We start from the raw sequence: 15,503 nt of genomic DNA on the forward strand, positions 1-15,503 counted from the left end.
CACCATAAACTTGATGTACGTGCATCTGTGGAATACCTGAATAGACCATGAATCATCCCAAACAGAGGAGGTGGAATTTGGAAGCAACGATATATATTTTCCCCTTTTTCTCTTTTTGTGACTGTGTATGTGTATGCTTCTGTGTGTGATTTTGTCTGTATAGCTTTGCTTTTACCAATTGTCCAAGGGTTCTGTCTGTCCTTTTTATTTTTATTATTACTTAAAATATTTTTTCTTGTAATTTTTTAATAACTTTATTTTATCTTTATCTTATTTTATTTTATCTTCTTATTTCTTTCTTTCTTTTTTTTCCTCCCTTTTATTCTGAGCCGAGTGGAGGACAGGCTCTTGGTGCTCCAGCCAGGCGTCAATGCTGTGCCACTGAGGTGGGAGAGCGAAGTTCAGGACACTGGTCTACAAGAGACCTCCCAGCTCTATGTAATATCAAATGGCGAAAATCTCCAAGAGATCTCCATCTCAACGCCAAGATCCAGCTCCACTCTATGACCAGCAAGTTACAGTGCTAGACACCCTATGCCAAACAACTAGCAAGACAGGAACACAACCCCATCCATTAGCAGAGAGGCTGCCTAAAATCATAATAAGGCCATGGACATGCCAAAACACACCACCAGATGTGGACCTGCCCACCAGAAAGACAAGATCCAGCCTCATCCACCAGAACACAGGCACCAGTCCCCTCCATCAGGAAGCCTACACAACCCACTGAACCAACCTTAGCCACTGGGGAGAGAAACCAAAAACAACTGAAACTATGAACCTGCAGCCTGCGAAAAGGAGACCCCAAACACAGTAAATAAACACACAGGAGATGAAGGAGCAAGGCAAAAACCCACCAGTCCTAACAAATGCAGAGGAAATACGCAGTCTACATGAAAAAGAATTCAGAATAATGATAGTAAAGATGATCCAAAATCTTGGAAATAGAATGGAGAGACTACAACAAACGTTTAACAAGGACCTAGAAGAACTAAAGAGCAAACAAACAGAGATGAACAACAGAATAAATGAAATTAAAAATTCTCTAGAAGGGATCAATAGCAGAATAACTGAGGCAGAAGAATGGATAAGTGACCTGGAAGATAAAATAGTGGAAATAACTACTGCAGAGCAGAATAAAGAACAAAGAATGAAAAGAACTGAGGACAGTATCAGAGACCTCTGGGACAACATTAAACACACCAACATTCAAATTATAGGGGTCCCAGAAGAATAAGAGAAAAAGAAAGGGACTGAGAAAATATTTGAAGAGATTATAGTGGAAAACTTCCCTAATATGGTAAAGGAAATACTTAATCAAGTCCAGGAAGCACAGAGTCCCATACACGAATCCAAGGAGAAACATGCCAAGACACATATTAATCAAACTATCAAAAATTAAATACAAAGAACAAATATGAAAAGCACCAAGGGAAAAACAACAAGTAACACATAAGGGAATCCCCATAAGGTTAACAGCTGATCTTTCAGCAGAAACTCTGCAAGCCAGAAGGGAGTGGTAGAACATATTTAAAGTGATGAAAGAGAAAAACCTACAACCAAGATTACTCTACCCAGCAAGGATCTCATTCATATTTGATGGAGAAATTACAACCTTTACAGACAAGAAAAAGCTAAGATGATTCAGCACCACCAAACCAGCTTTACAACAAATGCTAAAGGAACTTCCCTAGGCAGGAAACACAAGAGAAGGAAAAGACCTACAATAACAAACCCAAAACAATTAAGAAAATGGTAATAGGAACATACATATCGATAATTACCTTAAATGTAAATGGATTAAATGCTCCAACCAAAAGACATAGACTGGCTGAATGGATACAAAAACAAGACCTGTATATATGCTGTCTACAAGAGACCCATTTCAGACCTAGGGAGATATATAGACTGAAAGTGAGGGGATGGAAAAAGATTCCATGCAAATGGAAATCAAAAGAAAGCTGGAGTAGCAATTCTCATATCAGATAAAATAGACTTTAAAATAAAGACTATTACAAGAGACAAAGAAGGAAACTACATAATGATCAAGGGATCAATCCAAGAAGAATATATAACAACTGTAAATATTTATGCACCCAACATAGGAGCACCTCAATACATAAGGCAAATACTGACAGCCATAAAAGGGGAATCGACAGGAACACAATCATAGTAGGGGATGTTAACACCCCACTTTCACCAATGGACAGATAATCCAAAATGAAAATAAATAAGGAAACACAAGCTTTAAATGATACATTAAACAAGATGGACTTAATTGATAGTTATAGGACATTTCATTGAAAAACAACAGAATACACATTGTTCTCAAGTGCTCAAGAAAGATTCTCCAGGATAGATCATATCTTGGGTCACAAATCAAGCCTTGGTAAATTTAAGAAAATTGAAATTGTATCAAGTATCTTTTCCAACCACAAGGCTATGAGACTAGATATCAATTACAGGAAAAAATCTGAAGGAAATACAAACACATGGAGGCTAAAACAAACACATGGAGGCTAAACAACACAATACTTAATAACCAAGAGATCACTGAAGAAATCAAAGAGGAAATCAAAAAATACCTAGAAACAAATGACAATGAAAGCACAATGACCCAAAACCTATGGGATGCAGCAAAAGCAGTTTTAAGAGGGAAGTTTATGGCTATACAAGCCTACCTTAAGAAACAACAAACATCTCAAATAAACAACATAACCTTACACCTAAAGCAATTAGAGAAAGAAGAACAAAAAACCTCAAAGTTACCAGAAGAAGAGAAATCATAAAGATCAGATCAGAAATAAATGAAAAAGAAATAAAGGAAACAATAGCAAAGATCAATAAAACTAAAAGCTGGTTCATTGAGAAGATAAACAAAATTGATAAAACGTTAGCCAGACTTATCAAGAAAAAGAGGGAGAAGACTCAAATCAATAGAATTAGAAATGAAAAAGGAGAAGTAACAACTGACACTGCCGAAATACAAAGGATCTTGAGAGATTACTAAAAGCAACTATATGCCAATAAAATGGATAACATGCAAAAAATGGACAAATTCTTAGAAAAGCACAACCTTCCGAGACTGAACCAGGAAGAAAGACAAAATATGAACAGACCAATCACAAGCATGGAAATTGAAACTGTGATTAAAAATCTTCCAACAAACAAAAGCTCAGGACCAGATGGCTTCACAGGCAAATTCTACCAAACAGTTAGAGAACAGCTAACACCTATCCTTCTCAAACTCTTCCAAAATATAGCAGAGGGAGGAACACTCCCAAACTCATACTACGAGGCCACCATCACTCTGATACCAAAACCAGACAAAGATGTCACAAAGAAAGAAAACTACAGGCCAATAGCACTGATGAACACAGATGCAAAAATCCTCAACAAAATCCTAGCAAACAGAATCCAACAGCACATTAAAAGCATCATACATTATGATCAAGTGGGGTGTATCCCAGGAATGCAAGGCTTCTTCAATATACACAAATCAATCAATGTGATAAACCATAGTAAAAATTGAAGCAGAAAAACCATATGATCATCTCGATAAATGCAGAGAAAGCTTTTGGCAAAATTCAACACCCATTTATGATAAAAACCTTCCAGAAAGTAGGCATACAAGGAACTTTCCTCAAAATAATAAAGGCCATATATGACAAACCCACAGCCAACATCATCCTCAATGGTGAAAAACAAACCATTTCCACTAAGATCAGGAACAAGACAAGGTTGCCCACTCTCACCACTATTATTCAACATAGTTTTGGAAGTTTTAGCCACGGCAATCAGAGAAGAAAAAGCAATAAAAGGAATACAAATTGTAAAAGAAGAAGTAAAGCTGTCACTGTTTGCAGATGACATGATACTATACATAGAGAATCCTAAAGAAGCTACCAGAAAACTACAAGAGCTAATCAATGAATTTGGTAAAGTAGCAGGATACAAAATCAATGCACAGAAATCTCTTGCATTCCTATACACTAATGATGAAAAATCTGAAACTGAAATTAAGAAAACACTCCCATTTACCATTGCAACAAAAAGAATAAAATATCTAGGAATAAACCTACCTAAGGAGACAAAAGACCTGTATGCAGAAAATTATAATACACTGATGAAAGAAATTAAAGATGATACAAATAGATGGAGAGATATATCATGTTCTTGGATTGGAAGAATCAATATTGTGAAAATGGCTCTACTACCCAAAGCAATCTGCAGATTCAATGCTATCCTTATCAAAATACTCCTGGCATTTTTAACAGAAGTAGAACAAAAAATTTCACAATTTGTATGGAAACACAAAAGATCCCGAATAGCCAAAGCAATCTTGAGAAAGATAAATGGAGCTGGAGGAATCAGGCTCCCTGACTTCAGACTATAATACAAAGCTACAGTAATCAAGACAGCATGGTACTGGCACAAACACAGAAATATAGATCAATGGAACAGGATAGAAAGCCCAGAGATAAACCCACACACATACTGTCACCTTATCTTTGATAAAGGAGGCAAGAATATACAGTGGAGAAAAGACAGCCTCTTCAATAAGTGGTGCTGGGAAAACTGGACAGCTACATGTAAAAGAATGAAATTAGAACACTCCTTAACACCATACACAAAAATAAACTCAAAATGGATTAAAGACCTAAATGTAAGGCCAGACACCGTCAAACTCTTAGAGGAAAACATAGGTAGAACACTCTTTGACATAAATCACAGCAAGATCCTTTTTGACCCACCTCCTAGAGAAATGGAAATAAAAACAAAAATAAACAAATGGGACCTAATGAAACTTAAAAGCTTTTGCACAGCAAAGGAAACCATAAACAAAACGAAAAGACAACCCTCAGAATGGGAGAAAATATTTGCAAATGAAGCAACTGATGAAGGATTAATCTCCAAACCATACAAGCAACTCATGCAGCTCAATATCAAAAAAAAAAAAAAAAATCCAATCTAAAAATGAGCAGAAGACCTAAATTGACATTTCTCCAAAGAAGACATACAGATTGCCCACAAACACATGAAAGAATGCTCAACATCATTAATCATTAGCAAAATGCAAATCAAAATTACAATGAGACATCATCTCACACCAGTCAGAATGGCCATCTTCAAAAAATCTACAAACAATAAATGCTGGAGACGGTGTGGAGGAAAGGGAACCCTCTTGCACTGTTGGTGGGAATGTAAATTGATATAGCCACTATGGAGACAGTATGGATATTCCTTAAAAAATTAAAATTAGAACTACCATATGACCCAGCAATGCCACTACTGGGCATATACCCAGAGAAAACCATAATTCAAAAAGAGTCATGTACCAAAATGTTCATTGCAGCTCTATTTACAATAGCCAGGACATGGAAGCAACCTAAGTGTCCATCAACAGATGAATGGATGAAGAAGATGTGGCACATATATACAATGGAATATTACTCAGCCATAAAAAGGAATGAAACTGAATTATTTGTAGTGAGGTGGATGGACCTAGGGACTGTCATACAGAGTGAAGTAAGTCAGAAAGAGAAAAACAATACCATATGCAAACAAATATATATGGAATCTAAAAATAAATAAATAAATAAAAATAAAATGTTCAGAAGAACCTAGGCGCAAGAGAGGAATAAAGATGCAGACCTCCTAGAGAATGGACTTGAGGATATGGGTAGGGGCAAGGGTAAGCTGGGACAAAGTGAGAGAGTGGCATGGACATATATACACTATGAAACGTAAAATAGGTAGCTAATGGGAAGCAGTTGCATAGCACAGGGAGATCACCTCGGTGCTTTGTGACCACCTTGGCGGGGGGTGGGGATAGGGAGGGTGGGAGGGAGGGAGATGCAAGAGGGAAGAGATATGGGGACATATGTATATGTATAACTGATTCACTTTGTTTTAAAGCAGAAACTGACACACCATTGTAAAGCAATTATACTCTAATAAAGATGTTTAAAAAAATATATTACCCCATGAGTACATTTCATTTGGTATGCAACTTTATTTAGGTCACTACAATGTCTAGGAACAAATAATTGTTTGTGACTGATTTTACAATATGGTTTTACAAAGTGATAGCAAAATCTCACCTCTAATTTAAATATTTCCTGCAAATAATCTTAAGAAACATGATATTGTTAACTTAATTAGTTAAATATATTATGAAAGACAATGAAATCTTACATAAGGCACAACTTCAAGACAGTATTTTTACAGTCTTTTTACTGAAAGAAGCTACATTATTGCATATTTGAACGATCATTACCAAGGTCCCAGAAAAAAAAACTGATTTGAAACATGTAATATTTGATTCTGTCTTCTCTTAAATTTTGTTCTCTTTTAGTTTATTGAAAACAGTTGGAGACCTAAAGTCAAAGATGCTTAATTGGATTAATAAATATGTATGACAAAATAAAATATTCCTGTGTCTCATTTAACTTATCAACCAAACAGGATAAATGTTAGCAATACCTATTTCCTTGAAAAGTGCTTGACAAGAAGAATATGGATGTAATCAAGGTACAAAACCTAAGGCTTTCCATTTTAGTTCTTCTTTTAAAAAGGCATCAATCTTATTTGAAAAAGCCCATGTTGATATATATCTAAATACATACCATAGGATTCACATTTTTATTTACATAAAACAAAGTAAGTAGAAAGAGAATTTTATTATAAGAAGGATTTTTTTCCCCATCTAATGGCCAGGTTTACAAATAAAATTCTACTAAGTGTCTCCTGGAGTTTGATAATGTCCTTTCTCATTTTCAAATGCTATATGGATTGTTTCCACTGTTCCTGAAAACATGTGCAACTAAATATTTTAAAATGGGAAGCATGATTACAAAGCTTATTTTATTTTAGAAAAAAAGTCTACTTCAGATTAAATATCCATATTTAATTTTGTACTAATGATAAATTAATATTAAAATTCTAAATTTTAAGAATACCCATCAATTCTTATTAAAACTTTTGGAAGTTCAGTTATAAATACACTTGAAGACAAAAATCTTACAAAAATTTGACTATAAAGAAGATACATTTCTAGTTATTTTAAAATTCATTTAAGAATTTTATTAGGAAGAATACAGACTCTGTCCTAATTATAAATTATAACATAATTACTTTTAGCTGAATAACAAGGGATTGAAATGTTTTTTGAAAAATATTTCAAAATAATTTATCTCTGGTTTTCTTTCAACATTTCCTGATACTCAGCTGCTTAGCATTCTTTATGCAACAATACAGACTTGATTAGCATGAGCTAGATTATTATTTTTTTCTTTGAAAGGATATTTATGCTCATTATGTGAAAATTTTGCTGTTTTGCGTATTTATGATGTCTCCAGTGGTTAGGCATTTGAACCTCCTGGATAGCTATCAGAATAAAATGACTAATAAAAACTTAGTACATGCACAATCAAAGGCAGTTTTGAGTTCTTCACTTCCCATTTCTCTGCCAACCTCCACACCTAAGGAGTTTGACAATTTCTTATTGTTATAAATTTCCTACTAATTAATTTTTTTAAATATTTAACTAAACATGGGTTTCCCAAGCTGAGACAGCTCTTCTTTAGAAAAGCATGTATCTGTGGCTGAAACAGAAAAACTTGTAAGATACTGAACACTAATATGACTCTCTAGAGATTTTATAATGAAAAGTATAGTATCTGACAATCCATTGAGGTCCCAGCCTTGTACAACTGTCCCCTCATTTTCACGTGAACTGTGGCAAGGTAAGTGCTTCCCCTTCAGCACCAGCATAATCTGTCAGATTTAGTCCCAACTCCTTTAAGTGGTTTTAAAGATGATAGTGGAGGAGAACTGGTAATTTAAAAAGACAGTATTTTCTTGTATGATACAAAATTAGTACACAGAAATCTCTTGCATTCTTATACACTAACAATGAAAGATCAGAAAGAGAAATTAAGGAAACAAGCCCATTTACTGTTGCAACAAAAATAATAAAATACCTAGGAATAAACCTACCAAAAACCTGTACTCAGAAAACTATAGGATACTGATGAAGGAAATCAAAGACCACACAAACAGATGGAGAGACATACCATGTTCTTGGATTGGAAGAATCAGTATTGTCAAAATGACCATACTACACAAAGCAATCTACAGATTCGATGCAATACCTATCCAATTACCAATGGCATTTTTCACAGAATTAGAACAAAAAAAATTACAATTTGTATGGAAACACAAAAGACCCCAAGTAGCCAAAGCAATATTGAGAAAGAAAAAAGGAGCTGGAGAGATCAGACTCCTTAATTTCAGACTATACTGTATACAAAGCTACAGTCATCAAGACAGTATGATACTGGCACAAAAACAGAAATATAGATCAATGGAACAGATTGAAAGCCTAGAGATAAACCCATGCACCTGGGGTCACCTAATCTATGAAAAAGGAGGCAAGAATATACAATGGAGAAAAGACAGTCTCTTCAATAAGTGGTGCTGGGAAAACTGAACAGCTATATGTAAAAGAATGCAGGACACTCCCTAACACCACACACAAAAATAAACTCAAAATGGATTAAAGACCTAAATGTAAGGCCAGACAGTATAAAACTCTTAGAGGAAAGCATAGGCAGAACACTCTTTGACATAAATTGCAGCAAGATCTTTTTGACCCACCTCCTAGAGTAATGAAAATAAAAACAAAAACAAACAAATGGGACGTAATTAAACTTAAAAGCTTTTGCACAGCAAAAGAAACCATAAACAAAACAAAAAGACAACCCTCAGAATGGGAGAAAATATTTGCAAACAAAGCAACCAACAAAGGAGTAATCTCCGAAATATACAAACAGCTCATGCAGGTCAATGCCAAAAAAACAAACAACCCAATGAAAAAATGGGCGGAAGAACTAAATAGATATTTCTTCAAAGACATACAGATGGCCACTGTTTTCTGTCTGCCTGACAAATTTGCTTCTTTTAGTGTAGGTATACTGGCAATTAATTCACCTGGCTTTCTCTTCTTTACTTCTATAAGATAGCTTTATTTTCATTCCTATTGGTAAAGACTTCTACATTGGATTCTTTTTTCTTAGTCTTTTAAACATTTCATTCACTTCCATTCTGGTTTCCCTTATTTTGTACAGTATGTTGTCAATCTTATTCTGTGACTTTGAAGGTAGTATTTATGTTCTATTGCTGTCTTTAATATTATTTTTTTAATTTCGTTTTCAACAGTTTGACTATGACGTGCGTAGACGTTATTTTCTTAATATTAATTCTGTTTGAAGTTTGTAGGACTGCTTGTAACACTATTTTGATATATTTTATTATATTTTGGAAAATTCTTAGTATTTCTTCGAATGATACTTATGTCTTATTATTTTCATACTCTCCTCTGTATCGCCAACTACATAACAGGTAGTCTTTAGGGTCATACAGAACTCTTTGACTCATTTCTATGTTTTCCATACAAATTTACTTTCCATGATCCTATGTGGATATGTTCTGTTAAGTTTTCTTCTTGAATACTAGTCCTCTAATCTGTTAATATCATATGTGTTGAATTTTTAATTCTTAGTTTATTATATATATCACTTGGCTTATTTTATTAAATAGAAAAAATTTTAATAAAATATATACGTCTTACCTAACTATTATATTATATCCATTGAAATAAGCACCGAGTTGAAAATTTTAAGACAATGAAATAATGAAGTTCTGTTATTTTCTTCAGCATTTGGGTTGGATGGGTGATTAGAAGAATCCTTGAGGTAAATGCTCCTTCCTTTAGAGAGCACTACTTTAAATAATTTTAAAATCAGTAAATAACTACAAATTTCCCCCCTGAATTCTAATGGGTTGAAAAGGGCAAGTTTCCAAGGCTAAGAGCAGACAGAAATAACAAAGATCTTAAATATTTGAGCAGATATTTCAACAACTGGATTGTACAGGGGGACAGGGATTAGAATTCTGGGCCATCTAAGGGCCTTCTATCTAAGGCAGAAGGGTTCTGGTAAGTATTGCAGGGTTTTATGTACTCTCATCCTAGATATAAGAAGACCTACATTACAAAGAAGCTACAAGAAGTTCTTCAGGATGAATAAGAATGATGGTAGAAGAAAGCCGAGATCCACAGGTAGGAATAAAGAACACCAGATAAAAGTATATAATGTCAAATCAATCCCCTAAAAACTGAACCCTTTAAAGACCATCTGGATCTCCATACTTAGAGCTCGTACTGTGGTACTATTTCATATAGAATAGATAGAAATGACCCAGTATAAAATCTTTGTAGACTTTTTCCTAGTTGGTAGCTCCTCTTTTACTAATTCTAATGACTGAAGACAAATGACAACAACCACCACAAGACTATGTTTGGCTGTAAATTACTTTTTGTATCTTTTGATAGTATTTGCTGAACTTGGGATCTACCAATGCATGTATTATAAATAATTGCCTGTAGATCTCACCAATGTTCACATGATTGTGTACTGTGTTAATATATATGTAAAAGCTGCAAGAAATTTTTAAAAAGTTTTCATGGACTACAGATCACTGCCGTTACAGGTTGGTTGTTCAGTCCATCACCTTGTTAATTTTTATTTTCCTTTTACAAATTAAATTTTGAAGCCATTCAAAGACTGCTCGACAACTTTATTTTAGACTGAGTTACAAAGAACACATTTTAGCCTCTAGGTATAGAGACTGCTTAAAATGCAAGCATCTTCGTAATATAAATTCTGAGTAGAAAGTGGAGTAAGATTTTGCATTAGAACTATAAAATAAGCATATTTGTACCTATGAGGAGTACAAAAAACAATCATCAAACTCTGGTAAATGGGTTTTTTTGTCAGCTTTTCTTTTTAAAGGAGAATTTATTTAGTAATAGTTTTTATTTTAATAGGAAGGATACTATTATGCCACTCTCAAACATTTAAAATTGAAATGCTATAAATTGCTTTCTTCAGAGAAAACATAAAGAACATTTCTAATGGCTAAATAGCAGTTTCCTATGTGCTTCATGCATCAAAGAGTGCCCTGGAAAATACATTTTGCATGTGCAGGCATGCTGCAGAACAGATGTAAAGAGATAAGTGATAATACATGCTGCTTATTTCAGAGCTGAATCTCAGTGTTTTACCAAAAATTGAAAATGGAAAGAAAAACAATATTTTCCTACACACCATTAAAAAATACATTAACAGATTTATATACAACTATAAAAGTATTATTGGTTGTAATATTTATTAATCACTGTATTCACATTTCATAAAAAAGGAACTTAGTTCATAATAGCAATATGAAAAAACAAACAACTTGAAAAATCAGCTCTCTCAGCTGAAAAATAAAAGAAATTTTGCATCTGAATAATACTGCCTGTGACCAAAGGCTTACAATTCATATTTGTATCTGAGGTGTGTGAAACTGCCCCATTTTCCCACAGCAGTTCATAGGAAATTCTTTCAATCTCAGACTTTCACAGCTACTTGAATTTTTCATACCTCACCAGCACTTAAACAGGTCGCTGTCAAACTTTGCAAATATTTGTAAAGCTGTGAGCCTTGTAGCAAAATTTTAAGCTCACGTGCCACTTAAAGTGGTACTTATTTGTAACCAGAAGAATAAAACAGCCATATATAGCTCAAAATTCTCAGAATCAAAATAAATTAAAATTCAATCTTGGGATTAGGTGAGTGAAAGTTACTATAAAACATGCAAAATGTCTGTTTTTTAGGTAGAGTTGGCAAATTAAAACTTTGATTCTATATTTACAGTTACATACATTAAATAATATGGCTGGATAGGATCTTTAGAATTTATATCCAACACTTATATTTGTACCTAAAGCATTAAGAAAGCAAATTTAATTTAAATTAGTGAGTTTTATTTATACTGATTAGTAATAAGAAATGGTGATTTTCTGAATTATTAAAAATTAAGTATAAATATTTAAATTGTCAGGAGAACCATAAATTAATCTTACCTATCAAATTAATATTTAAATTGTCACCTAATATATTTGAGAGTTGAAGTTTTGTGTTTACAATTATTTAAAAATTAAATCAGGAACTTCCCTGGCAGTCCAGTGATTAAGACTCCACGCTTCCAGCTCACAGGGCACAGGTTTGATCCCTGGTTGAGGAACTAAGATCTCACATTGAGCAATGGCCAAAAAAAAAAAAAAGAGCAGAAAAAACTAAATGAGAGCAATAAGACATTTATCTAAAATAGTTATAAAAGATAGTATATTTATGTAGATAGTTATAAAAGACAGTATAATAAAATTTTTCTTCGCTTAACCAATTTAAAACAATAAAATATTGCAAAAAACTGCATCCACAAAGTTGTATTTTTCGGCCTATAATATAGAGATATACTACACTGTACAGGAAGATAAGAAATGAGTTGTCCAATAAATCAGATTAAGGAAATGACACTATATGGCAACTTCTTGAATCCACAGGAATAACTGAAGATAACCAGGAAGGTTAGATAGGAAGATATACATGTATATATATAATTTTGTTTTTATTTTTCTTTTTGTTTTTTAAATTAGTGTTCTCTTGAATAAATTCACTAGAGTTTATTTTTTCTGTCTTTTATGTTACTTGTAAAATGAGATTGGAAAAAATCTGCTATTTGATAAAGAAAAAGATTAATAAAAATTAAAATTGTGAGAATATATTAAAATGGTGGTATTATATGGAAATGAACAAGCAATAAAATTAAGCCTTATGATTTTTACATAATAATGTTTGTCATAATGTTTGTCACTTTCAAATATGAAATAATTGAATCCATTTTTGGGGGGGAAAGTTCACATTTTAAAAGCCAACTAAATGAATAAAAATATAATCAATCCATGTGAATAGTTCTAGTTATTTGAATAGAACTTCATGTGCTTCTAATTAATTTCATATTAATTGATGTTATAGATAAACTGCATTTTGATGTATAGCTTTTGTAAGAATTTTTAAAATTAATTAACCATAGACATCTTTCTACTGTGTGTATCAGTATGTTGTTTAGTATCCAAGTTGTATTTCATTTCAATTTTGAAATTGTGGTTCGTTGTGATTCCTTGTTACCTTTAAATGTAGTTTCACTTGACTTACAATTCTGTGTTCAGCAAGAGTGTATGTTTAGTTAATTATAGTTTATAAGGCATTGTGTGCTCTTGGCAGAAGTGGCAATGGACAAATATATTAATTTACCTCATCTTGTGATGAGCTAGATTATGTTAACTATAAACTTGCAATAAAAATGCTTACCCTTCTGAAGAAATGTCTTTCTCTTGGGCACCAATGTGTCATTTATTAAGTTACTCAATTCAATGCAACTCTAGGCACTCATGTTGTAGAAGGAGAAGCCTTAAGAACACAAACACACATACAGGCATATACATATAAGAACATATATATATATATATATATATATATATATATATATATATACAGGAGGAAATATCTACATATATATGTATGTATATATATATATGTACATATGTATATCTATATTTGTGTACATAGGCGTATATATATATATACCACAGAGGACAGCACAGCAACAGAGGTGCAGAGGGTAAAGCAGAGAGATTCCCGCACAGAGGATTGGTGCTGACCGGCATTCACCAGCCCGAGGCTTGTCTGCTCACCCGCTGGGGTGGGCGGGGGCTGGGAGCTGAGGCTCGGACTTCGGTCAGAGCACAGGGAGAGGACTAGGGTTGGCTGTGTGAACACAACCTGAAGAGGGCTAGCGCACGACAGCTAGCTGGAAGGGAGTCTGGGAAAATGTCTGGAACTGCCTAAGAGGCAAGAGACCACTGTTTTGGGGTGCCCGAGGAGACGGGATTCAGAGCACCACCTAAACGAGCTCCAGAGATGGGCGTGAACCTTGGCTATCAGTGCGGACACAAAAGATGGGCATGAATCGCTAAGGCTGCTGCTGCCGCCACCAAGAAGCCTGTGTGCGAGCACAGGTCATTATCCACACCTCCCCTCCTGGGAGTCTGTGCAGCCCGCCACTCACAGGGTCCTGTGATCCAGGGACAACTTTCCCGGGAGAACACACGGAGCGCCTCAGGCTGTTGCAACGTCATGCTGGCCTCTGCCTCCACAGGCTTGCCCCACATTCTGTACCCCTCGCTCCCCTGCGGCCTGAGTGAGCCAGAGCCCCCTAATCAGCTGCTCCTTTAACCCTTTCCTGTCTGAGCAAAGAACAGAGGCCCTTGGCTACCTACATGCAGAGGCGGAGCCAAATCCAAAGTTGAACCCCAGGAGCTGTGCGAACAAAGAAGAGAAAGGGAAATTTCCCCCAGCAGCCTCAGGAGCAGCCGATTAAATCTCTACAATCAACTTGATGTTCCCTGCATCTATGGAATACTTGAATAGATAACGAATCATCCCAAAATTGAGGCTGTGGGCTTTGGGAGCAACTGCAGACCTGGGATTTGCTTTCTGCATCTAATTTGTTTCTGCTTTTGTTTATCTTAGTTTAGTGTTTAGGGTTTATTATCATTGGTAGATTTGTTTGTTGATTTGGTTGCTCTCTTCCTTTTCTTAATATATATACAGATTTATATATTTTTTTCCTTTTTCTCTTTTTGTGAATGTGTATGTGTATGCTTCTTTGTGTGATTTAGTCTGTATAATTTTGCTTTACCATTTATCTCAGGGTACTACTGTCTGTCCTTTTTTTTTCTTTCTTTTTTAACTACTTAATTTTTTTATTTTTAATAATTTATTTTTTATTTTAATAAATTAATTTTATTTATTTATTAATTTACTTTATCCCTTTTCTTCTGAGCCATGTGGCTTACAGGATTTTGGTGCCCTGGCCAGATGTCAGACCTGTGTCTCTGAGGTGGGAGAGCCGAATTCAGGACATTGGTCTAACAGACACCTCCTGGCTCCACCTAATATCAAATGGCAAAAGCTCTCCCAGAGATCTCCACCTCAAAGCTAAGACCCAGCTCAACTCAATGACCAGCAAGCTACAGTGCTGGACACCCTATGCCAAACAAGGAGCAAGACAGGAACACAACCCCACCCATTAGCAGAGAGGCTGCCTAAAATCATAATAAGGTCACAGACACCCCAAAACACACCACCGGACCTGGTCCTCCCCACCAGAAAGACAAGATACAGCTTCATCCACCAGAACACAGACACCAGTCCTCTCCACAAGGAAGCCTACACAACCCACTGAACCAACCTTAGCCACTGAGGGCAGACACCAAAAACAATGGGAACTACGAAGCAGCAGCAGGTGAAAAGGAGACGCCAAACACAGTAAGTTAAGCAAAAGGTAAGACAGAGAAACACACAGCAGATGAAGGAGCAAGGTAAAAGCCAACCAGTCCAAACAAATGAAGAGGAAATAGGCAGTCTACCTGAAAAAGAATTCAGAGTAATGATAGTAAAGATGATCCAAAATCTTGCAAATAGAATAGAGAAAATACAACAAACGTTTCACAGAGACCTAGAAGAACTAAAGCGCAAACAAACAATGGTGAA

The sequence above is a fragment of the Delphinus delphis genome, chromosome 5 (assembly GCF_949987515.2).
Source record: "Delphinus delphis chromosome 5, mDelDel1.2, whole genome shotgun sequence".
NCBI lineage: Eukaryota > Metazoa > Chordata > Mammalia > Artiodactyla > Delphinidae > Delphinus > Delphinus delphis.